The 20,460-nt window shown below is 42.5% G+C and overlaps 1 protein-coding gene across 1 annotated transcript in view; it reads right to left on the reverse strand.

Moving 5' to 3' along the window:
- Window positions 1-10,014, reverse strand: part of LOC126272513 (venom dipeptidyl peptidase 4-like) — a 301,501-nt gene extending 291,487 nt beyond the window's left edge. The window contains exon 1 of the mRNA XM_049975414.1: window positions 9,735-10,014. The gene's annotated coding sequence lies outside the window, so the exon portion shown is untranslated. The remainder of the gene's footprint in view (window positions 1-9,734) is intronic.
- Window positions 10,015-20,460: the final 10,446 nt, after the last annotated feature.

The following is a 20,460-nucleotide window of genomic DNA, read 5'->3' on the forward strand; positions in this document are numbered from 1 at the left end:
GTATTGAACGTTCAACAGCAGTAAGGACGCCAAACGCCAATATTACTCACGAAAAACTGTGAATTTGCTTATAAATGTGAACTGTTAACGTGAAGTGAACCCACAGTAATATTTTTGGGACAGGCTGAAGTTTCAGTGAGTACAGTAATGCGAGATTGGAATGCGATGCGTGGACTGTCGCAAAACAGCGACCGTAGAAACGGCGAATGTTTGTGCTAAGTTCGTACTGGGACACTCACCAGTTCCTGCGAGTGCGGCGAAAACATAAATAATTTTATCAAGACAAAAACTGACGTGTAATGGAAACAGTGGCGCATCAAAGCTTCATTCACGGGAGAAGATCCATGTCGTGTATTTTGCAAGACAGTGCTAGCTTGACATTCGGAAACTGGCAACTGCCGCACTGATAAGTGCTTCTTTCCCACTAGCGTAACCATCTGCAGCGGGAAACAAATATTAAGCTGGTTGTGTGTATGTTTCATGTACTACGCCGGAGATGCGTAGCAGAGCTGACTCCTGCCAACAAGCGCGGGGGGCGGATATCACCCCACTCCGCCACGCCGGGCCGAGACAGAAACGCATCGCCAACCGTGCAGCCTATCAGCTGATTCCGACGTTCCGCGACGGCGAGAGACACGCTGGCGTCGAGCGGGCGTTGAACCCTCGCAGCCGCCGCAAACGCCGAGCACCGAACACACCGGCGCCGTCGCGAGCTAAACGTCGCAGCGTAGATCATCAACGACACCCCAAGCAATTGTTATAATGACCTCATTTCTTTGCATAGTGCAACAAAACATTGTTCGTGATGTATGCACATCCTGTGTTCCAATCACATCCCACAAACATTTAAGTGAAAGTAACCAAAGCAGCTAGTCTGTCGCTCCGCCGAGGTTTTCCCCAGGGTTTCCCTACGGCCGCGCCAAATGGGGAGCGAACAGTTGACACCCCTGGGACTTCAAATATTCCGGACTAACTCGTGATTGTAAACCTTGAACACTGCAAAAGTTGCAACCCTAAGAAGAAGCAGCCAAAATGAAACTAATTGTATTCTATGTCCTTTTCTTTTGTACATGACTGTATACGTAACCAATTGTATATTATATTGTTATGTAAATATTTTCATCTGTATTACACTTTGTGTGCAACAAACCTCAGTAATTACAACGGTTTAAACATACGATGTGACATATGTAGACTGTGAAAGAAAAATCTGCGTGTAGACACTGTGCACATGAAAGAGGAAATATTTATGTCAAAAAACACGAACATTTTTTATGACATAAACATTTCGGGGGGCAATATATCGTCCCCAGTGCTATATTACGAAAAGACTTAAAAAACAGTATTTATAAAGAAGAGACATTTAAAAATTGAATAATATATGTTTATCATGTAGCCGTAAAATAATAATTTCTCTATGTAAGTTTCGATTGCAAAGAAATAATTTATGACAAAATGATCTAAAGAGGTGACAAGATACGCTCTTTTGTCAATTTTTTATACGTCTTCACTTCTTCTCTTGTCTTGATTGTGTATTGACGGACATCTTGCGAGTGCTGGCAAATGTAAGCATATTTGTATGAGTTAAGCAAATTATATATATTATTGTGCACTTTTAATTTGTAAGAGGTGATCCCGATTTCATGTCCGCCTTCCTGGAATTAACCTGCATTCAAGTAATTTACAGTTCAACAATCGTAGCTGCCGTTGCAGCCAACGACGCCATTACGTGGCGATATTAACTGATGCAAAATTAGCGGAAGCGAAATACTCGCCCACTTTTTTTTTTGTCATCAGTCTACTGACTGGTTTGATGCGGCCCACCACGAATTCCTTTCCTATGCTAATCTCAGAGTAGCACTAGCAACCTACGTCTTCAATTTTTTGCTTGAGGTATTCCAATCTCTGTCTTCCTCTACTGTTTTTGCACTCTACAGCTCCCTCTAGTACCATGGAAGTCATTCCCTCATGTCTTAGCAGATGTCCTGTCATCCTGTCCCTTCTCCTTATCAGTGTTTTCCACATATTCCTTTCCTCTCCGATTCTGCGTAGAACCTCCTCATTCCTTACCTTATCAGTCCACCTAATTTTCAACATTCGTCTGTAGCACCACATCTCAAATGCTTCGATTCTCTTGTGTTCCGGTTTTCCCACAGTCCATGTTTCACTACCATACAATGCTGTACTCCAGACGTACATCCTCAGAAATTTCTTCCTCAAATTGAGGCCGGTATTTTCTATTAGTAGACTTCTCTTGGCCAGAAATGCCTTTTTTGCCATAGCGAGTTTGCTTTTGATGTCCTCCTTGCTCCGTTCGTCATTGGTTATTTTACTGCCTAGGTAGCAGAATTCCTTAACTTCATTGACTTCGGTACCATCAATCCTGATGTTAAGTTTCTCGCTGTTCTCATTTCTACTGCTTCTCATTACCTTCGTCTTTCTCCGATTTACTCTCAAACCATACTGTGTACTCATTAGACTGTTCATTCCGTTCAGCAGATCATTTAATTCTTCTTCACTTTCACTCAGGATAGCAATGTCATCAGCGAATCGTATCATTGATATCCTTTCACATTGTATTTTAATTCCACTCCTGAACCTTTCTTTTATTTCCATCATTGCTTCCTCGATGTACAGATTGAAGAGTAGGGGCGAAAGGCTACAGTCTTGTCTTACTCCCTTCTTAATACGAGCACTTCGTTCTTGATCGTCCACTCTTATTATTCCCTCTTGGTTGTTGTACATATTGTATATGACCCGTCTCTCCCTATAGTTTACTCCTACTTTTTTCAGAATCTTGAACAGCTTGCACCATTTTATATTGTCGAACGCTTTTTCCAGGTCGACAAATCCTATGAACGTGTCTTGATTTTTCTTTAGCCTTGCTTCCATTATTAGCCGTAACGTCAGAATTGCCTCTCTCGTGCCTTTACTTTTCCTAAAGCCAAACTGATCGTCACCTAGCGCATTCTCTATTTTCTTTTCCATTCGCCCGCTATTAACATAATATTAATTTTTCTCCGCAGCCGCCTTAAGTTGCAGAAATACGTGGCTTTAAGATTCTTATTTTCAGTACCATAGCCGACAGCCAGAGCCAGGACTCCGACTACGTGGCAATGGTTAACGGAGGTAAGAGAAAAAGTACTCTCGCGCGTGTGTGGGCCGCAATTGTAATTAATAACTAAAGATCTTTTGCTTTAAAGTGAACTGACTAGCCGAGGAAATTAATATGAAAAGTTTATTACATTGTTCAGCTTATATACTCCTGTTTTAAGATTCAGCGAGTCTATCATTCATTAACGTAACAAATAATTTGAGACTAATATTGTTAAAAAGGAGAACTTCAGAAAAGCTTTTAATCGTAAATCAAAATTAAATGCAATATCATTTTTATTAAGGCCCACCACGTAAGTCGGCAACAATCAAAAAATAATAATAACAATAATAATATATTCAATTACGACGGCCGACGGACGCGAGAAACGCCACCTTGAGGTACCTGACTACTACGCTCAGACTACCGTGATCGAGATAATTAGGGCATCTGACATGTTACGGTATTGGAGGTAACCTTTTAAAATGCTACTAAGCCACACAACGTAAAGTTCAATAAGTACAGAGTGGTCCATAACGGTGCTTAATTTTCGCCGGATCGATGTTCCGGTACCTTCCAGAGACTGTTTTTAACTCACTGGAATAAGTCGGCACCAGAGATTTAAAATGGTACTCGTCTATTAAATCGAAATTTGCCCCTGGACTGGCAACGGTGAACGCGGCAATGGGTGACCGACGTCATGCTTGAGAAGAAGCGTTGCGCGAGGTTCTGTTTGTGCGTATGACCAGACGAAACTACAATCGTCTTGCCATAACCATAGATTCTTTGACTGCTCTGGGAGAAGACTTATCTGAACTGCAACGTAGGAAATATTAGTTCACTTCACTACATGAATAATAAAAACATTTATTTAACTTGATACAATCCTTTGCGGCCGGCATGAGTGGCCGAGTGGTTCTAGGCGCTTCATCTGGAACCGCGCGACCGGTACGGTCTCAGGTTCGAATCCTGCCTTGGGCATGAATGTGTGTGATGTCCTTAGGTTAGTTAGGTTTAAGTAGTTCTAAGTTCTAGGGGACTGAAGACCTCAGATGTTCAGTCCCATAGTGCTCAGAGCCATTTGAACCATTTTGAACAATCCTTTGCCACAGGAGTATGCGATGATGTAGGGCCGTCATTGAACATTAAAGCATCACTTGATACAAACAATAAAAACTCTTCTCCTGGAGTAATACATACAGTTGCAACTCTTCTCCTGGAGTGCAATACTCAACATTTAGAAGAATACATTTCTGTCTAAATTTTGAATAACTTTTAGTCCTACTCATTGATGCTGACTGATTCAGATGGGGTCAGGAACTGGAGCAGAGCATTTCCAAGCTTCTGTGCTGAGAGAGATTGCATGTCTTCTTCAGCCTCGCCTATTCGTCATTGCAGACTGGACCGAGGCCCCTCAAACATCTGTGGTATCGATGAGTGTTGCCGACTTTGGTGTGACACAGTGATCTTTGGGCAATACCGCATAGAGTATTTTGTATAAAATGATTTTTCGTTGTAAGCTTTATCACAAATTTTTAAAACTCGAAACTTGGGATTTTTATGGATGGAATGAGGGAGAGAGGGGTGGTGGTGTAGGAAGGGGGTTGTATGATTGAAGATGTGCATTCTGGAAACTAAAACTTGAGAAATGAAGTACTGGCCCGTAAAAAATAAAACCATGCTGCTAAAAATAAGAACACGTGGATAAACCGAAATTGTCAAGAAGGGTGAGATGAGAGTGGGGGAAAACGTGAGGCTATATTACCGACATGGCGGCCATTTTGAAAGCCACAGTCTTGATGGATGCAACTTGCAACTTTCAAAAGGAAAGGCATGTGACGTAACAAAAAATTGCAAGGGAGAAACGACGCTGTCCTTCATTTGAGCATAGCTTTTTCCATTTCAAACAGAACAAGTAAAATACTGGTGATAAGACACAAAGTTTACAGTTTGTGCTCGACATGCTGTTGAACACTTTTCAAGGTTGTTGTTCCCCACTTCATCCATTCCTTATGGGCTTAAACCAACACATGCACTGTAATATCAGCACATGCATCAACTATCGTTTCCCTGAGGTGTGCAAGGTTTCCGATGTTCACCACAACTGCCTTCACATGTACCCACAGACAAAAATCGAACGAACTTAAAACCAGGGAATGTGGCGACTACTCCATTGGACTTTTACGACCTATCCATCTCTGAGGAACTGGATATCCAGGTATGGCCAAAAAGCTAGCCTGCAATGAAAGGGGCTCAATCGTGCTGAAGAAAAGTTGGAATTGTTACATCTTGATAAAGGTGCGATGATAGTACATCTTCATCAAAGAAGTGCGCCCTAAATGAGAAAGGGCCCAACAACACGAGAACACAATTTTTTACAGGAAATCATCACTTTCTATGTGCCAACAACCTCTGATGGATCAATTCAGTCAGGAATGATATCCGACCAGTGTCTATATATCTGTTGATTTACCTCTCGGTTTACATAGAAATTAGCTTCATTTGTAAACAGTGCACCTTGTGTCAACCAGTCTCCAAATTGGATTGGACCAACTGGATCATTATCAGTGAGATGTTGTAACATTTGAATTTTATAAGGGTGCTATTTATGCGTGGCCAAAATTATCGTTATTGATGAGCGGCTGACCTCAGTTTCCTGCGAGTACTGCGCCATGGACTCTTATTGGATGATAGTAGAGCAGTGGTTAATGTTGCTTAATCCATAGCCATTTTCGATTGGTCTGTAATTTCCACGGAATTTTGAGAGAAGCTTCATCACCACGTAGTAGGTAATGGGTGGAAGGTCTGGGTAACGTTGACTGAAATCCTGTATCGTAGTTGCTGCTCTCTCCTGATATGAAGACGATCTCAATCTGTTGGAACTGTGTTCGTAGTGTCAGCTTTCATATCAACGATAAGGAAGAAACAGTAGTTATAACTAGCTTTGTAAAACTACCATAGGTTAGCGCGGACTGTTATAAGTAAGCATAGGTCATTGTAGTTTTCCTAGTATCTTTGGTCAGTTAAGATCATACCTGCGTTACCTGTATGCTACGTGTGTTACATACCTAACTGGCATTAGCTCATAAGGATCGCTTTCTTTAGAGTGTCTTCCTAGATTCCCCTAAAAGCTGGATGTGGTAAACTGTCTAGAAACTGAGAGAGGATGTATATAAAGGCCAAAAAATCTACGGAACATTTTGTTGCACATGGTTATATTTCTGTCTGTTACATACAAATAAACAGTAATTACAGCAAAATTGAACTTTTCAGTGTGTAATTCAGGTGTTATTAGAAAATTATTGATTTATAATGTGATACATAAGAATAAAGAAAACGATACAAACTTATCACATAACGCTGGAAAACGAAATTTTCTCAACAAAATGGTAATATAAGAAAACAGAAAACAAAAATATATCAGACATCAGTTCCATAGCACTTGCATCGAAAGTAATTGCATTGGCTGCATAAAAGCGACGTAGTTATGTAATCATCTGAATTTTAATACTTACAAAGTGCAGTTTATATTCTGCAAGGATATCAAATACACAGTGGACTAAGACTAAATCATGTACAGTTCTAAATATGTGCAAAACAAGAAACAAACACAAAAAAACACCAAGAGAAATCTCCATTTATGTGTCTTTCGTTACCAATGCTGCCAACACTACCGGTAATCCTATCACTTACACGTAATTTATGTAGTGTACGGAAACACCCGAACTGTAGTTTTGGTAGGGAGCAACTCTAGTTATAACTTGAGAATGAATAAAGCTGGAACGCAACCGGTCCGTTTTCAGACTTCCTTTCCATTTCTTCTAAACGCTGTAACACAACCTGTTCTCTCTCCCTTTCTTTCCACACTCCCATGGCGTCTCTTTTAGCCAATTCCTCTACTAATTATTAGTCCGTAAGGTCTATCACTGTAGTTATTTTTACTAACAAATCTTCAAACGCTAGTCTGTCGTTTAACAGGGTAATTGTCTTTGTTACTGCTAACATTCTCTTCTGATTGTGAGTGCACTCTTTCACAAATGGAGTTACCTTTTCCAGAATGAGTGCTATCCTCCTCTTGGTGATTCTCCAAGGCAGCTCTCATATGGTTCTTTATGGTATTTGGTCTTTAAACTTAATTAAGCAAATAATTTGATAAAAATTCCTAACGTATCGTAACTTCCCAAGCCTTTCTCTCCCAGGGACACATGCAGTCCCTTCCGAAAGTAAACACACAAAAAGTTACCGTAATATACAGAATGTTACTCCTCCAAAATGCAATGACATATATGTGTATGTGACAAATGGAAATGACAAAACGAAATAAAATATTTTTAAGCACAGAGATCTTCCCAACTAATGTGTATCACTTCCTGAATCAATACCTTTACTGTGTTTTAGTCCCGCTGATGCGATACCACCCAACTTCATTCAATGTGTTGCTTGTCCCATGTGACTGTGTGTGTTCCTATTATATCGAATATCCGTTCCAACGGTCGCCACATATGACGGTATCAGAAAGATTGACGGTGTTCGGGTTGGGTAGCAGAATACGTCTAGATTATTCATGTGAGAAGGATATAGGTAATATCCTGACTATGGATTAATATGTGTAACGAAAAAGTGGGAAGAGTTGAGGTCTTCTATGGCACTACCTTCGGCTTGGAAAGCCATATACAAAGGAATAAGATGAATTGCCATGATTTAGGAATGCTAGTTGGTGCAGAATTTCGCTGCCTTCGGAATCCAACAGACCTAGATAAGCTGTACAGGTATATTGCCCTAGCACCACTATTTCCAATCCAGACAATCCAAAGTGTCATTTCCGTGCCGTGTTGCACAATGAACGCAAACAACACTGTGCGTTTAGAAGGGGCACGTCATCAACAGAAAGTTTTGAAGCGCCAAGTCACCGCTGGATAACCATTAAAAAATGAATAAATGAAACTCAGTTGAACTAGGTATCTCTGCTATAAACATGCCCCTTTTACAGAAACTTCTGCTCACTCAAGAGGCATACATCAACTACAATATTAATCACTGAAGGCAGTTACACCATTTAATGGCTATCAAGAAGAGCAAATTCTATTCGAGATTAATTCTTACCTTTAAAATTAAATATGCCACGAATAGATGGTTGACGGGAGTACACAACATCGAAAGAGCGAAGTGTTGGATATGTGTATGAAATCCGCTGAAACCTGGCATCGCCTCTCTGCAAATCTGTTTCTTTAGAGGTGCCAGTAAGTAGCATTTTTCGAACCTTTGTCTCTCGACAGGTTCTCCCAACCAATGCCTACGTTATCCAATCAGAAGTCATCACATCCCTCACCTTACTCAAGTCTTTATTATTAGCTGTTGTATCAAACGGCAGTTATAGAATAAAAAGTCTCCACAGGTGATGTGTTGGAACAAAGACTCACTGCCTATTTGAAATTCAGTTTATATATATCCATTCTGTCCAAAAATTCCAGCAGCAGAGACACATGGAAAAAATCGCGACACAAAAAAAATAATTAATACAGAGTAATGAAATTTCGGGAATACTTTAGCGTAGGTAATATATTTAAGTGATTAACATTGCAAGATTACAGATCAATGCAAGTGTGAGATAAATAAGTCAATGCAAATGTGGAATACTGGTACGTAGATAAATAACTGATGTAACTGCCCGACTGTTGAACACAAGAATGCAAACTTGCATGTATTGTGTCGCACAGGTGCCGAATGTCAGTTTGCAGATGGAGTTCTATGCCTATCGCACTTTGTCAGTCATTACTGGGACAGTTAATGTTGTTTGTGGATGACGCTGGAGTTGTGGCCCGATGATGTTCCATATGTATTCGACTGGAGACAGATCTGGTGATCGAGCAGGCCAATGCAACTTGTCGATATTGTAGAGCATTTTGGGTCACAACAGCCTGAAGTGGGCTACCATTGTCTTGTTGGAAAACACCCTTGGAATGCTGCTCATGAATGGCGGCACAACAGGTCGAATCATGAGACTGACGTACAAATTTTCAGTCAGGATAAGTGGGATAACGATAAGAGTGCTCCTATTACATACGAAATCACACCCCAGACCAAGAATCCAGTGTGTCCAGCATGCAAAGAGTTTGGTTGCAGGCCCACAGCTGGTCTCTTCTGTTGGGTGGTACTTAAGATAGGGAAATAAATTTTGTGAAACAAATTACACACTGGCAAACAGGGGGCAGAGCAGAAGAGGCAATGACCGTGAACTCAGCATGTAAGCGGAAGCTGTCGATTCAGCCGTCAGGGCATCGCCCGACCGACTCATGTGTTTCTCAATTGTCACATGTGATCAAAGGCCCTCGCCTACATTTCAAGAGCCAATGACCGACGTTAAGAAGATTCTTCGAGAAGCTTTTCAACGTGACAGAAGAGGCAATGACCGTGAAGTCGTTCACCTCCAGCGAACTGAAGTGAATAAATACCCGAGCCGCAGTGGGCCCGACAAGAAGAGTAGTATTCAGTTCATTTTCGGAGCTGAAGACCGTCATGCAGGAAGAGACTACATTGTACACAGAAGCACGAAGTCCGCCGCTGTAATGGAATAGCAAGCAGCAGCCTCGCCGCCAGACGACATAAGTTAGAAGGTATTTGAAGACTGATTTTTACGTACCCAGGTGACTCGTGAGGATGGGAAGGAGACGGCCTCTCATCAGCAGTCACTTGTGAGCTAGGACGAAGATCGGACAGCCGAAGACTGGCAAGCTGGAGTCCGTTGTTCGAATCCGGGACACTGGCCTTCCCCCGCCGCGCCGCTCCGCTGGCCGATGCACAACACTGGCACACGCGGCCGCTTAGACATTGGGACGCTACATCCAAGGTATCACCATCCAATGCACGACTTCGTTCTCAATAATTAAACGGGCCACCTCACGAGCCGCGTCTCCAGTCAACTGGGCGAGATGGCGACACGAGATACACACCGCCACGCGTAATCAGACGCCGCCGCTGCCGCAGCAGAAGGCTTCGCAAACGACACAGCTGCCGCTCTCCCAGCCAGAACATCCAGTAAGGAAACAGTTGTACAAAACTTTCAGTAAACGTTATCTTATGTAAAAATGCTGTTTCATTCTACCTCATACCCGAGCCAAGGAAGAACCCACCCTGCCCACATGTTGTTAAGAGAGAAAAAGTAATTTATTTAGTGTTTTTCACCCTGGCATAATGCTTTACAATCAAATGCCCTTTGCAGTAATGCTCATCCTGACAATTAACTAGCATCAAAAAAGAAAATCCAGCTACACTTCTTTCCAACACACGGCTATCACTGGCATGGAAGCAGGACCATCCAACGAGCTTACTTTAACACCACAGAAGTCGCAGATAGCGGTGGTATGGGATCAGAGGAACGCACGCTACAGGGTGTCTGGCTCAGAGCTGTTCTTGAAGTAACCGATCTGTAACAGTTCATTGTGTCACTGTGGTGCCAATTGCTGCTGCAGATGCAATGCGATGCGGCAGAGCCTTACGCCGAACTCAATGGTCTTCCCTGTCGGTAGTGCGATGTAGCCGTTTGGAGTCCGGTCTTTTCGTTGCCGTACATTCCCGTATCCGCCGCTGCTAGCGACCTCTACACATATCATCGTTGTTGACTATGTATGAAGAGACATTGAATATCGAATACTTTTCAACCAGTAACTAGGAGTGGCATCTTTGAACCCGAAATGGCATGAAGAAGAGTTCTGTTTCTGGCTGGGAGTCGAAACAAGTACTCATCGTTGACAAAGCGCGGAGGGGAGTTACAAGTCATAATTTGTCTCCTGTAGTTTGGTGTGTACATGCTACAACTTGATATGGCAGGTTAGAAACTTTTGTGAAATACCAGGGGATTCGAACCCAGACACGCTCAAATTGTGGAGACCCGAAGCTGGCCGCTGTGGCCGAGCTGTTCTAGCCACTTCAGTCCGGAACCGCGCTGCTGCTGCAGTCACAGGTTCGAATCCTGCCTCGGGCATGGATGTGTGTGATGTCCTTAGGTTATTTAGGTTCAAGTAGTTCTAAGTCTAGGGGACTGATGACCTCAGATGTTATGTCCCATAGTGCTTAGAGCCATTTGAACATTTTTTGGAGACGCTAAGTGGCTCGTAATCATGCGGAAACAATGAAACGGTGGAAATGTTTTATCTCAAAGGGGTCAAACCCAGCGAAAGCTGAGATGTTAGTCCGAGTCTAGCACAGCATCAATATCTCAAAGTCTCATGTTCCAACAAAATAAGAAATATGTACTCTGTGACCTTACACGGAGATGGCTCATTAATAAAACAACTTTCGTGTAAGAAAACTTGCTGGGGACATTGTTTCAACGTGGCGTGACTTCCTTCTCTGTTATGACCCAATCTACACCGACTGACCTCCAACAGGTAGCGAAGGACGTTGTGTTTAATGTGAATTGGGAACCACTGTGAATCCTCACACTGTTCAAGCTGTTACCAGATGTGTTCGTACTTTAAAAAAATGATTGTCTGATGTGAGAACATACGAAGCTAGAATCCTTCCAACAGACCGCCAACCTATTCATAGCATCTTCATTGTGTATCATAAGTATGGATGCGTCATACTGAAAGAGAATTCTGATTCCCTGAAGAATGATTAGAGTCCGTTCGGAACACTGATTTCCTTGTTCGTTCACATACATATTCACTAGCTGCCTTGGTTACCCAGTGCGCGCTGAGGACTTGATTTTATAATCACTAAAATAAAATGACGTAACAGCCACGGTAGGCTGTACAAACTTCTGCAGCTAGTGTTGTTTACCATTTACAATTATGTACTGATGTAATATTTATGGCCTACTCACTGACATGACGCACTGCAAATGCGAAGACCAGATACGGAGTACACACTCATCTTTACGTTTATAAACCGTATTTGATGTAGGTAATGGCGCAGTGACATTTTCTCATGTAGCATATTATGTGAAGAGTATTGATGTATTTAATCCACGAGGGTAAGTTTACCTAAAAAATACAGAACAACTCCGAGCAGGACTCGCGGTCTTTTGCGCGAAACTTAATTTATGTTTATAGATAATGATAATAATACTAATAATTTCGTGTCACTCGATGCCCTGGTGCAAGCTTTTCAGTTGGACGACACTTCAGTATCTCTAGCCGACCCCAAATATCTAACTGGGAAAACCGACCCATGGATTGACGTGGAATCCGAATCACGTGTTGTTTTTGGCTCCTCCTCAAAATACTGAGAGTTCAAGACAAGGTTAAAATGAAGACTGAAAGATCCGTGATCTGGCTACCACTCGCCCCCGCGACCTACCGAGTTTAAAACACGCACTTTACCTCAGTACCACCAAGACCGACGTGTATATAGCCCTTCGTCTTCAGGATTTCATGACTGAGTTTATGGGTTTCAATATAAGTGACCGCATCTTATGACTGCATACACTATGAATCTTAAATGTTTTATACCACCAAAGACTGTGGATATCAATACTTGACATAAATTTCAACTGAACACCTATACCTTACCTGTCTTAACAGACACACAGGTAGATGAATTGGAAAAAATCCAATTTACGGAAATAACGGAAAACCACTGGGTACACTGTCTATTAACCTCATAAACAGAAATCAATAGCTGGCCCTAACAAAATAATAGATGCATACGCAAGTGTGAATCATCAAAATGTAACGTTATATACATTTTATGTATCTAGTGGTAAGAAAATCTTGTCTTATGTTAATGAAGTCGAAGCTTAGTGAATTCGAATGTGGGCAAATTGTTGGTAGTCCTATCGTGGGTGTTTCCATAACAAAGGGAGCTTCAGTATTTGGTGTTCCACGAGGCACCGTGTCAAAGATTTATACCGGATACAGCAAAAACGGAAAACCATCAGTCGCTAAGATACAATGCAGAGGAACGTGTGTGTTGCGTGATCACTCAAGAGGATTGTGACAAGAAATAAGATGGCGACGGCTGCAACAGTCACTGCACAACTGAATGTCGCACTTGCGAACCCTTTCGGGACCAAAACAACACAAAGGGAGCTCCGTATTCAGTTAATTACAGGGCGAGGTGGAATGCCAAAACCACTCATCAGTGATGCAAGTGGCCATAACTGGAATAAGTGGTGCCGAAGCCATAACACCTGGGCTCTGACGCAATGGAACAACTTCATATGGTCGGATGAGTCTTGTTTCTCACTGCTTCCAACTTCTGGAGGTACGTCCTAAGAGTGAAACACGACTTACGTTTGTTGACGCATCGGACAGCGATATTGTGGCATTCCATGGGCCCCATTGTTACTCTGCAAGGTCGCATAGCAGTCAAGGGTGAGCATTTTGGCTGATCTGATCCACACCATGATACAATTTTTGTTCCAAGACGAAAAAGCTCCTGGCCACACAGCTCGTATCATGCAGGACTGGTTTTGTGAACATGCGGATGAACAGTTGCATCTTCCCTGGCCACCACAGTCATCCTATCTCAATATTATTGAGCCTTTGTGGTCTGCTTTGGATAGAAGGGTGTTCGATCGCTATCCGCCTCCATCACCGGTACCAGAATATGTCTCTATTTCGCAGGAGATATGGCATAAGATTTCCTTGAGAACCACACAAGACCTGTATTTATCCATTCTGAAACGACTGGAAACTTTCTTAAATGTCAAAGGTTTTCCTGCATCGTATTAGGCATTGTGACGTATTGGATTTTGGTGTTACCGTACTTTTGTCCATCCGTTATGTTATGTGCTAAACAAGTTATCAAACCCACATCACTGCTGTATGACAAGGCAGGTCACAGAATTCAGAAGCAACAGCTTCAAGAAAAGCCTTAAATGACGGTGACTAAATGCATAAATCCAAATGAAGTTTTCAGCAGAAATTACTGGTTTCACTACACAAGAAATACCTACGTTTTTCGCACAGAGTTCTTGCTGACATATGATGCAATGTATGAACAAAGTGTCCAGAATTTGCAGATCTTCCAACTGAGTCCTGTTATGTGTCACCAGACCCTTCCTCACTTCAAGCACGTTTTTCCCTCCAACTTCAACACCTCAAAACTGATTCCATTGACGGTTCCCGTTTTGAAAAATTATCTACACTTCCATGAAAAGGTCTTTCCCAGTTGTTCTTCCGTGCATGCTGCAAACGGATACCTACTCATACGTTATTTGGAAGTCTACGAAATGAACACGAAAAGCTGTGACGTACTTGAGTGATCAGTAGATTCATCCCACCGCCAGGGAATACCAAAAGAAGTTTTAAGCTTTCTCGCGTATCTGTGGCCCTATGTTCTCTCCAGTTTATTCGGTTCTCTACACAACTGGACATGACGAAAGGCTAAACTTCCAAACAAATCAGCTTCCTTAGGACACAGCCGCCCGCGGTGGTCTAGCGGTTCAGGCGCTCAGTCCGGAACCGCGCGACTGCTATGGTCCCAGGTTCAAATCCTGCCTCGGGCATGGATGTGTGTGATGTCCTTAGGTTAGTTAGGTTTAAGTAGTTCTAAGTTCTAGGTGACTGATGACCACAGATGTTAAGTCCCATAGTGCTCAGAGCCATTTGAACCTTAGGATACAAATCATTTGCTTCATCAGCAATCCAATCTGATGAACCCGTCACCCGTAAATGCTTTTACACGTTCTGCCATCTTGTACTCTACTCTGTAACATGCATGAGTAACAGATAAATTTCCAGCAAGCTTTCTCGTGAAGAGATTTTCTTTGGTTTCTAAATTATGTTCCACGGTCTCATATTCCTCAGAGCGTAATTTTCCTGAAAATTTTGAATATGCTGAAAAATACATTGTTTCGTAATGACGCCGAAGACAGTATGTTTCCAAAACGTCGACAGTTCCACTTCTTATTACTCTAGCAGTTGTCTGGTTCTTTGTTTTCACAAAGAAGCACTTCACTCCCCATTCTTCAGTGAAAACGCGACAGTCGGCATCCACTTACAGACAAACAAATAATTACAATTTCAAAAAAATTGGATGATTTCTTCAAGAAAAAGAAGTTCACATATTGAGCAAGTCAGTAACATGTAGCTCCCTGTCGTGCTCTTATGAAAGCAGTTATTCGGCTTGGTATTGAGTAATAGAGTTGTTGAATGCCCTCCTGAGGGATCTCGTGCCAAATTCTTTCCAATTCGCGCGTTAGATCGTCAAAATCCCAAACTGGTTGGGGGCCTCACCTATAATCCTCCAAACGTTCTCAGCAGGGTAGAGATCCGGTGATCTTGCCGGCCAAGGTAGAGTATGGCAATCACGAAAGCAAGCAGTTGAAACTCTCGCTGTGTGTGGAAGGGCAATATATTGCTGAAGTGGTAAGCCCAAAATTGCTTGCCATAAAGGCAAGAAACGGAGCTTTGAGAATCGTCGACATTCCGCTGTGGCCGGCCGGTGTGGCCGAGCGGTTCTAGGCGCTTCAGTCTGGAACCTCGCGTCCGCTACGGTCGCAGGTTCGATTACTGCCTCGGGCATGGATGTGTGTGATGTCCTTAGGTTAGTTAGGTTTAAGTCGTTCTAAGTTCTAGGGGACTGATGACCTCAGATGTTAAGTCCCATAGTGCTCAGAGCCATTTGAACCATTCCACTGTGCTGTAAAGACGCCACGGGCGAAGTGGCTATGAAATGAAATGGCACTACAGAGCATCACTGTGCCATCGCTGTCTGAGGCCTCTCCAGATACATTTTCTGCCTAGATTCTCATTGACTGGGGTGGAACTGTCTTCAGTGACGAGTCCCTCTTAGAAATGTGCCCTGATGACCAGCGAAAAGGTGCCTGGCGACGCCCTATACAGCCAGGCAAGTGGGAACTGACAATGAGGCCCCTTTCAAACTCCTGCCGAGCATTGATAACGCTGTTTCAAACGTATACTCGGTATGTCTGTGTCGTCCGCAGTGATTATTCAATGTGGCGCTGTTCACGCCACTTACATAGCCAACGATACCTGGTGGTCATGGTAAGCTATGAACATAAACAACACTACTACATTTTGGTGGCCATTATATCAGTCAAAGAGAATTGAAACTCTACTCATTTTTGTGCCCACTGCTGTCGTCCTTTCATTGGACGAAGGGCGTTCAACAACTAATGCAACACGTTTTTTTCTGATAGCAAGTTGGTTCTGTTCAGATTCCAATACAACGTATATTTCCCTAATTTTTGTCTGCAAATCCATAGTTTTCACGCAGTTCAGTGCGTCGGCCTTACACCACCTTACTGGGAGGGGCTGTATGGCCGCATGGTACCACACTACCGATCGAAGTTCGAGCCGTCTTGCCGCATGAGTCACCTCTCCATCATCCACATACTGCTTCCTGTAGAATTCATCCTTCATTGGGCCACATAGATGAAAGTCGGAAGGTGCCAGATCCGAGCTGCAGGGTAGATGAGGCAGAATAGTCCATTGAGATTTTGCGTTGTCATGGCACGGATGGTCCTTCATTGCTCTTTTTAACCTTCATTTAGGCGGCAAGGAATACAGCAGGCACACACCTTTGAGTACCCCAACTGGTGTACTAGGTGTGTCAGCACTACCAACAGAGTCCTCTCGTTATGCAGCGAGATGTGTGATTATGATCCTTTGATCAGCTAGAACGAGTATGTTTGCATGTTCCAACAAACTAACAGACACAGCTGTTTGCGATCGGCCGGCACGTGGGATATCGGACAGGTTTGCGCGATCTTGTTGCGATGATTACAGGCGCGTCGCTCAGCCACTCGTGCTTTTGTTTACTGAAGGTCTCCGTAGACATTATGCAAGCGCCTATGAATATCTGCTCTGTTCTTGTTTGCCACCAAAAGACACTGACAGTTCTCTGCTTGGAACGTACCTCCGTTACAGACGCCATTTTGAAGGCTACAGCACCGCCGCCTAGCGCACCTTGTTGAGGCTGCAGGGGATGAAGAGGGAATATTCCAACATGTGTAACAACGAATTCCGCATTTTTGCAACCGAAATTGGCCTAGAAAAAAAGTGTTGCATTACTTATTGAATGTCCCTCGTATACCACCCCAATTATTTAAGTTGGAGGAATATTGAATGTGACATGTATAGAATTGACACGTCTATATATTATTCACTGCCATTGAACTAACAGGCAATATTACGAAGTAGTTCTGATACTTTTATCCGAAAACTACATTCAGTGAGTTATTTGACAGTCCACATGCAACTGAAATATTTCAGACCTAGTGGCTACAGGCATAACCTCATCGATAGGTTAATTAAAGAGGCAGGGATTGTCGAACTGTCATTTCACTAGAGCTGAGGGTTTGGAGAGTTTTTATGTTTGTGAGTGCAGATAAGCTATCATTAACACCTTACGTACAAAATGAATGTATTAATATATTTTGAATGTAATAATGTAGAAGAACGGTGATCAAAGACCAAAATTATCATGCATCGTGCTGTAGATCAGGAAGTTGTGTGGAAAGACAGTACTGGATCTGCTTTGTTGCTAGATTTCCCATGATGTCAACAGAAGACATCATGCAACACTGCCACATTTCACCCCCTACACCAAAATGTGTAAAATGTGTGAAATTAGGCTTCAAATTCAAACATATTAGCGTAAAATGGAGGAAAATTGAGAATTCCAAGTTGGTTTGAGTTTAAAATGGCGGTAGACCAGTTAATATAAGTTTAAAATGGTCGTAAATTCGAAAATCTGGATGTTCCATCAGTACTAGGCCACTTTTCCAATGGCAGTAAATTCAAAAATCCCCCTAAGTAAAATTTAAACAAATTCAAAAACTCACTTCATTTCCACAAAACCAAATATCCTAAGTGTAAAACTGTGGAAAATTCAAAAGTCCAGTTGCCAGAACTTTAAAATGGCATAATTCTTTCTGATGTACTAACTTTAAACACACACCCCTGACCCCACAGTCCCACACCTCTGCTGTGGCAGGGTAGGATTACTTGTGTCAGCGTTTTATTTGTCGAAATTACAACCACTGCAAGGGTAACATCAGAACGTTTATTTATTTGTTGAAACAGTTTCAGACCAACCTGGGGATGTGGCTCTCAATGCCATAGCAACAGATGAGTCTGCTACAACTAATATACGATCAGAAGAATAACTCTAGTTTAAACATCATTATTAGTTTGATCTGTACCTATTACAGTTCTTCTTCTTTTTCTTCTTCTGCTTCTTCTTCTTTTTTCACTTCCTGTTCTAGCAGGTGCTACTCCTATTCTATTAATCGACCGAAACCTAAATACATCGTTCTTTAACTCTGCAGTAGGAGGAGACACCCTGTTTTATATCAACACTTATTCTGATTCTTTGGACATCCAGAGGTCTATATTTTAATTTTAACAGGATTTAGTATTACTTCAGATTCTACATGTCAAGAAAGAAGAAAAATTGAATCATTCAGAACATTAGGTACAATTTATGTCATACTATTGATTGGACAAATAGGATTTATTGTTTGACAACACTATATATTTACAGTAAGAAAAGATTTTGACACATGAGCATATTTCACGTCAGCAACAATAATTACCAACAGGAATTAAGGTATTCAGATGACACGCAATGTTATATGGAATGAAGTTCATGTTCAACCCACATTCACAATGAGCTCTACAATTTATTTTAGTATTCACAATTGGGGGATTAATAGGACTCTTTCCTTGATATTGTGCTTCATGACACTTATTATGTAGTACTGCACTTCCACTATGTATTAGCTATAGGAGCAGTATTTGCAATTGTAGGAGATGTCATTCAGTGATATCCAATAGAGATGCCAACTGCTTGCTGATGACAGCTGCTAACCTTTGTCACTCATCGCAGCTGCTCCAATCTCCCAGCTGGTCACATGTTTAATATGGTTAGTGGAGTAGGATAAGAACTTTTATATATTTAAACAAATGCTTCAGAATTTTATTGAGAACAATAATATGGACTGTCAGGGATGCAAACTGGGTAGCTCTATGCTGGGTGGTGCACCAACATGATTAACATGCTGGAAACTACACCAAGATACACCATTTTGTGGAGCCAGTTCCCATGTCCATCATAGGTGATTGATGGCACAAGATTCAGTAGCAAGCCAACACATTCATGCTCCACCACTGATGGTCCCTGTGAGCAGTGCTTGCGCGAGATGGCATCACATGGCTACAGCTTTCTTAACTGCATTCTAAATGGGCGAGTGGAGGTACCTTGACTAATGTCAGAAGGCTTGCTCTGTCGTCCACCCTAACACAGTTGAGACACTCTATGTCACCACATCCAGATATATTTCTGAGGCTACATGATTTTACACTTAACCCTGCACTAATTTTAGAACTGGGTGCCATCATGTCCAGACAGTTTTCTGGGATATTTCCAGTGACAGGAATGCAACGACGTGTATAAGCACTCAGCCAGAAGTATTCATAGCAATATACATTGCCAAGCCAGGACCAACAACCTTCTAGCTAGGCACAAGGGTTCTGCAGACTGCAATTCAATTTTCACTGAACACTGATCAGCCACAACATTACAACCACCAACCTACTGTTGATACAAGCCCCTTCCAGGCGATAGCAGCGTTATCTGGCGGGGAATGACTGATAGTCAGACAGGTGTACAGTGCATGTAGCACCAGTGAGCATGCTGTCCATGTGTAGAATGGGGATGGCGCATGATCTATCTGAATTTGACTTAGGGGCAGTTTGTGATGGCCTGAAGGCTCAACATGAGCATTTCAAAAATTGGACGACTTTTTGGTTGTTTGAGGAGTGCTGTGTGAGTGTGTTCAACTCATGACAAAATGGTGAAACCACAGTCAGATGTTGTGGAGTTGGGCAGCCACCCCCCCTCCCCCCCCCCCCCCCCCAATTACAAAAGTCAGACGTCATAAGCTCGGCAGACTGGTAAAACAGGATAGTTGGTGAACTGTCAGATTTCAATGCTCGACAGAGTACAAGTGTGTCTGAACACACAGTGCACCAGACGCTCCTAACGATTAGCCTCCAGAGCTGACGACCCATGCATATGCCAATGTTAACACTATGACCTTGGTAACTATGACCAAAATCAGCACATGACCATAGGCATTGGACATTGGTGCAGTGGCAGAGTGTTTTATGGTATGATGAATCCTGATACCTTCTTCATGATGCCAATCAGAGGGCGCGAATCCATCACTATTCAGGGCTACAGCTCCTTGACACCTATATTGTGGGACAGAGACAAGCTGGTAACACCTTTATTGTGCTCTGGGGAACATTCATGTGGACACCCCTGGATCCAGTGTTGCTCATGCAAGGCATCATAACGGCCAAGGAGTATCATACACAGGTTGCAGACCATGTAACACCCTTGATCATGTTCCTCGGTGGCAGTGGCATTTTTCAGCAAGATACTGCACT

This window comes from Schistocerca gregaria, chromosome 5 (genome assembly GCF_023897955.1).
Source record: "Schistocerca gregaria isolate iqSchGreg1 chromosome 5, iqSchGreg1.2, whole genome shotgun sequence".
Lineage (NCBI taxonomy): Eukaryota > Metazoa > Arthropoda > Insecta > Orthoptera > Acrididae > Schistocerca > Schistocerca gregaria.